The following is a 6601-nucleotide window of genomic DNA, read 5'->3' as shown; positions in this document are numbered from 1 at the left end:
ATTAGTAAACAAACAAATAGCCAGTAACTTTGTTTCCTTAATTTTAAAATGGAAAGTGAAGACAGGCAAACCATGTGCTGGGCTTCTCAGAGAGGCTCTTTGTATAAGAAACGAAAAAATGCCAAAATAAGATTTTTAATAGTGTGGCATATTCTAATTATTTACATGGAACAAATTAATAGTCTTAACATCAAAACAGGGACAATGTAATTATGTTCTTTGCAAGAAACTTCTAGATTTTCTTTTTTAAAAAATGAATACCTGCGATATAGTTTTCTCAGCTTAAACTATTAATACATGATGAGTATTTCCTTCTTTCAGACCTGACGGTAGCTTTCAGATAAAATATGTAACCTTAATAAGAAATGGAGGCCTTTTTCATGGGAAGCTTGGGCCAGAGAGGAACTCCTCCCACCCATCTGGCCTCACAGGTAATGTGTTGAACAAGGTGAGCCTGCTCCTCCTCACTGTTATTCATGAGGGAACTTGTTTTAACTGTGCTTCTCTCATTAGGCAGATCAGTTGCCGGAGGGTGGCCTAGCGCATGAGTAAATAAACTTCTGTGTGGAACTTGGCCTACCACCTCAAACTTGTTTTCAGGCTGGCTGTGTGACAGACAGTAGGAAGGTAGCAGGAATCAGAGGAAAGGGAAGCATTTTTCTGTGAGCGGGAACCAAGGATCTAGGAACCTGACAAGCTGAGGGAATGAGGCCTCTGATGTCTGTCCTCACAGATGGATGTGTAATTGTGGGCATGCAGTGAGTCTGTTGGCTTGTACAGCAGCTGCGTGTGTCTCTGTCTTTGTTGTCTCTTCTGCATTTTGTCTCTATCCCACAGAGCATCTCAATAGCCGGCCTCTCTGCCCAGCTCAGCCCGCTTTCTGGGCCCCTTCCTGTTCTCTCATCTTGTTTCTGCTAGTGGGTCTGGTTATTTGATCGAGGAGCTCTAAGAAAAACTACTTCTTTATCAACCCCCAAATTTCTCAGAGGCAATCTCTCTTTCCCACTGTGAGGGACTCTTTAGTCTCTTACAGTTTTTGTCCTCTTGTCCCCCGTCTTATCAAACCTGGCTTTCAGAAGATCTGATAAGCCTGCCTGCACTCAGGAGACACAACTGTGCCATTCCCTTCCCAAAGTTTTGGCATCTTAAGAAGCAAAAAATTTCATGTCAAATCAAGCACTCTCTAATTTTGCAATTTCAAGCACCAATAGAAAGAGAGACTCTCCTTGGAAGAGTTTGTTGGGTGTTTCTGTGTGTTTGGAATTCTAATTTAATAAATATCCATCATTTTCTTTATCTATAAAATATAGATTACAATAATACCTACACAAAAGGAAATTTCAGGCTTAAAGTGATATAGTGCACACGCCTAGCCCAGTGCCACATACAAAATTTTGTGGTAAATATCATTTGCTGCTGTGGCTGTTTGTACTCAGCCGTGCCTCTATTGCAGGCCCTGGGCTAGGCAATGAAGACCACTGGATACAATAACGACAAAACAGGTTTCTGGCTTGAAGAGAAATAATTTGTATTTGGACAGCTTAGTTTACTCTTCCCCAAAAATGTTGTCTTATGTATTAACTCACTCAACTCTCTTATTCTCCCCATTCCCTCCCAATTCCTTCTCACATTTTCTTAGTCTCCAAGAGACTAGGAGATTCCAAGTACTTGCCAAAGGTCCACATCTGGATTGAAACAGGTGCTTTTTAAGTGAACATGACTTAAAGGTATGTATATCACAGCAAAATACACTCAAAACAAAACAGCCTCACCAAATTACTGAACTCAAGGTTGTGGGAGAGGAAGGCCAAAGAAGCCGAGAAAACCTACTCAATGTTTTTTACTTAAAGCATGCATGTGAGTTTGGATTCAGAAAATATTATGGCTGTAAATGTAATATGCTAATGGGAAGTGATCAAAAACTGTTTCTTAAAACTGAGGTATTATTCATATTGTCACATTGGAAGAGCCGTGTGTGTGTGTGTGTGTGTGTGTGGGCGTGTTCACGTGGAGTGGAGGTTAGTAGAAGAATACTCAGGATGAGTAGTTAGTAAAATAAGCTCTATGTTGCAGTGTATCTTCCATAAAAGTGAGCACTTAATTCATTCAAGAGCACACCTGTCATTTTAATTGCGACTCTGTCAGTAAATTTTAGTGCCTGTGAGAGGTACTGAAGTGGAATTGCATTTCACCTTCTCTGGCACAACAACAAAGGAAGACAAACTCCACTGACTCTACCCCTCTTTGCCACCATATGGAACCTGAATACCAGAATCTAGGATTCTAATTGAGTGATCTGTTCCTACTTGTTTCACAGTTTTTGTTGTCATTGTGAAGGGATCTATTCTATTTAAGGGTTAACTAGTTATTGCTACTATATACCACTACATTTCCATGACTTATTTTGGTGACATTAGATTTGAAATTCTCGCAAAGCTCAGTCTCTTGTTTTGGCCCCTTCAGAGTGGAAAGTGACCATGATGCAACAATAAAGCCAGAGGAGAAGACTGCAGGAGGAAACAATGTTCTAGCAAATGTGGGGCAGAGACACCTGCATTCTTCAGTGTGACAGTGGAGAAGCTCTGGGAATTCAACACCACTGGTACTGGAAAGTAGTGACAGTGGGTCTTTGCTACAGAAATCCCTCCAACCTCCCTAACCCCACCCCCAAACACATATACACATAGAGATACGGGAGGGGGCTAGGGAAGTGCTGGGTAGTGAAAGGCAGGGTCCCAGGCAAGGGCTTCACCCTTGGGCCTGTGCCCACAGACCTAGATGAACACAGGCACTCCCGTTTTCATGCCCAAGTGTTGCATTTTCCAAGACCACGGTGGCCCGCCACATCCCCCATCCTGTGCCTGTAAAAAGCCCGAGACCCTAGGAGGCACACACGTAAGCAGCTGGACATCAAGAGGAGCACACTGGCAGAAGAACGCACAGGCGGCTGGACGTCGAGAGGAACAGAGGAGTGGAAAAGCACACCAACAGGCACCGGCAGATGCCGGCAGGCCAACGACTGGCGGAACGACGTGGACGCCAAGGGGAAGTTGGCCGGGGAGGTCAGAGGAGGGTCCAGCCCCTGGGCAGCCCAACTCCAGGGGAAAGCCACCTTCCCGCTCTGTACCACTTCTGGCTCCCCATCCATCTGCTGAGAGCTACTTCCACGATTGAATAAAACCTTGCACTCATTCTCCAAGCCCATGTGTGGTCCGATTTTTCCAGTACACCAAGGCAAGAGCCCCGAGATACAGAAAGCCCTCTGTCCTTGCGATGAAGCAGAAAGTCTAACTGAGCTGATTAACACAAGCAGCCTACAGACCGCAAAACTAAAAGAGCATACTGTAACACACGCCCACCAGGGTTCAGGAGTTGTAAACATTCACCCCTAGATGCTGCCGTGGAGTCAGAGCCCTCGCTATCCTGTTTGCCTGCTCCCGCTAGGGACTTTGAGCAGCGGGGCTCGAAGAAGTGAGCCACTCCCACAACGCTCACCCTGCAAAGGGGACAAGGGAACTTTTCCCGTTTCCATAGTGTGAGCCACTCCCACAGGGAACTTTTCCCGTTTCCATAGTGTGAGCCACTCCCACAACGCTCACCCTGCAAAGGGGACAAGGGAACTTTTCCCGTTTCCATAGTGTGAGCCACTCCCACAACGCTCACCCTGCAAAGGGGACAAGAGAACTTTTCCTGTTTCCATAGTGTGATTGACCATTGTTCCTGGCTGTGTGGTGGCTTCTGGCTCTAGTTCTCCTGCCCTGCCACAAATTCTGTGAACTGGCTAATATCCTTTAATATGTTCTTTTAAAAAGTTAAACCGATCCCAGTTCCCTACCTAGTCTGTATGAGCTGCTATAACAGTTAAAAAAATTAACAGGTTATATGCACTGACATGGAATGCCCAAAACATTGTGATAAAAGCAAAATGCAGACTCAGAAAACAAAATGGCATATTTCTTCGTGTGTGTATACACACACACACACATACATACATATATACACACGTCTATATATACACATACATATATACACATATATATACGTATCTAATATATATATTTGTAAATGCAAAGAGAATCTCTGAGAGAAAACAAACTTAATTGATGTAACTGATAATAGTGGCAACCTCTGGCAGGGGAGTGGGATTATGAGGTTGAATGAGAGAAACACACCCAGACTTGTGCCTTTTACTCTTTATATTTTTTCTTGAATTTTTGTAAGACGATGCTTTCAAATATTGATTATGTACTCAACACAGCAAAATGAAATGAACAGAACAATCAGCAGGCTAGAGTATAGCAAACAGAGAATAGGAGTTGTCAGCTCATCTTCAGCTTGATTCTATTCAATTGATGTTATAAGCATTACTCGGGTGCTGAATATATCATAGATGAAAATGAATAAGAAAGGACCCCACCACTCTCCACGGACTAGATAAGCAGATACACAAACAGATGAAAATCATATAATGTTCTAAGTGGAAGGATAGCAACACAGAGAGTTTTTCTGGAGAGCCCCCAGAAGGATCCTCCTAACCTGCTGGATGAGTTATTCTCTCTAGATAAGGGATTCATATTTTGTTTTTTATTGATACATAATATTCATACATTTATGGGGTACATATAATTTTTGCTACATACATAGAATGTGTAATGATCAAGTCAGGATATTTAGGGTATCCATCACTCAAGTATTTATTATTTCTATGTGTTGAGAGCATTTCAAGTCCTCTTTTCTAGCTATTTTGAAATACATGAATCATTGTTGTTAATTATAGTCATCCTACTCTGCTACCAAACATTGGAATTCATTTCTTCTGTCCCATATGTTTGTACCCACTAAGCAATCTCTCTTCATTTCCCTACCTGACCCTTCCCAGACACTGATATCTGTTATTCTACTCTCTGCCTCCATGAGATCACCTTTTTTAGCATCCACATATGAATAAGAACATGCAATATTTGTCTTTCTGTGCCTGGCTTATTTCACTTGACATAATGACCTCCAGTTCCATCCATATTGCAGCAAATGACAGGACTTCATTCTTTTTCATTCTTTTCATTCCTTTTATGACCATACAGTATTCCATTGTGTGTGTCAATTAAATATATATACACACACACACACACTCTTTTGCTTTATCCATTTATCCATTGAGGGACACTTATGTTGATTCCACATCTTTATTATTTTTTCATATACCTGCTGGCTATTTGTATGCATTCTTTTGAGAAATATCTGTGCATTTCCTTTGCCCATTTTTTAATTGACAAGCGTTGTTGGTTGTTTGGTTTTTAAGTGGTGATTTGTTTGAGTTTCTTATATATTTTAGATACTAGTCACTTGTCATATGAATAGTTTGCAAATATCTCCTCCCATTAATCCTCCCTCTTCACTCTGTTGATTGTTTCCTTTGCTGTGCAGAAGCCTTTTAGCTCAATATAGTTCATTTCATCTACCTTTGTTTCTCTTGCCTGGGCTTTTGAAGTCTTAGTCATAAAATCTTTGCCTAGACCAATGTCCTGAAGTGTTTTTCCTATGTTTTCTTCTGGTATTTTTAGTTTTGGATCTTAAATTTAAGTCTTAATCAATCTTCAGTTGGTTTTTGTATACGTTAAGAGATAGGGGTCCATTTTTATTCTTCTGCATATGGATATCCCATTTTCCCAGCACCATTTATTGAAGGAAGTGTCTTTTCCCCAATGTGTGTTCTTGGCTGCTTTGTCAAAAATCAATTGGCTGTATATATGTGGATTTATTTCTGTGTTCTCTATTCTGTTTCATTGGTCTATGTATTTGTTTTTATACTAATATGATGCTGTTTTAGTTAGTTTTCATACCAATGCCATGTTGTTTTGGTTATGATAGTCTTTTAAAGTATTTGGAAGACAGGTAGTGTGATGCCTCCAATTTTGTTCTTTTTGCTAAGAATTGCTTGGCCATTCATGCTTTTATTTGGTTCCATACACATTTTAGGATTGTTTTTTCTATTTCTGTTTAAAATGACATTGTTATTTTGATAGAGATTGCATTGAATCTGTATATTGCTTGGGGTAGTATGGTAATTAAACAATATTAGTTTTTCTTATCTGTGAGCATGGGATGTTTTTCCATTTGTTTGCATCCTCTTCAATGTTTTTCATCAGTGTTTTGTAGATGTCTTTCACCTCTTTGGTTAAATATATTCCCAGGTAATTTTTTTTACAGCTATTGTAAATAGGATTGCATTCTTTTAAATTTTTATTTACTTTTTGTTTTCTCAATGTTTTTAATACATGAGGGTCTTACTATGTTGCTCAGGCTGGTCTGGAACTCCTGGCCTCAAGCAATCCTACCACCTCAACCTTCTTACTAGCCAGGATTGCAGGTGTAAGCCAATGTGCCCAGCTGAGATTGCCTTCTTGACTTAATTCTCAGCTAATCCATTATTGGTATATACAAATGCTAGTGATTTTTATTTGTTGACTTTGTATCCTGCAACTTTATTGAGTGTATTTATCAGATCCAAGAGGTTTTTGGTAGAGTGTTTAGGTTTTTTAAGATTTAAGATCAATTCATCTGAAAATAGGAAAAACTTGACTTCCTTTTTTTCCAATTTGGA

The sequence above is a fragment of the Mandrillus leucophaeus genome, unplaced genomic scaffold (genome assembly GCF_000951045.1).
Source record: "Mandrillus leucophaeus isolate KB7577 unplaced genomic scaffold, Mleu.le_1.0 Scaffold169, whole genome shotgun sequence".
In the NCBI taxonomy this organism is placed as follows: Eukaryota; Metazoa; Chordata; class Mammalia; order Primates; family Cercopithecidae; genus Mandrillus; species Mandrillus leucophaeus.
The sequence above is the reverse complement of the archived record's forward strand: the minus strand, read 5'-3'. Positions refer to the sequence as shown.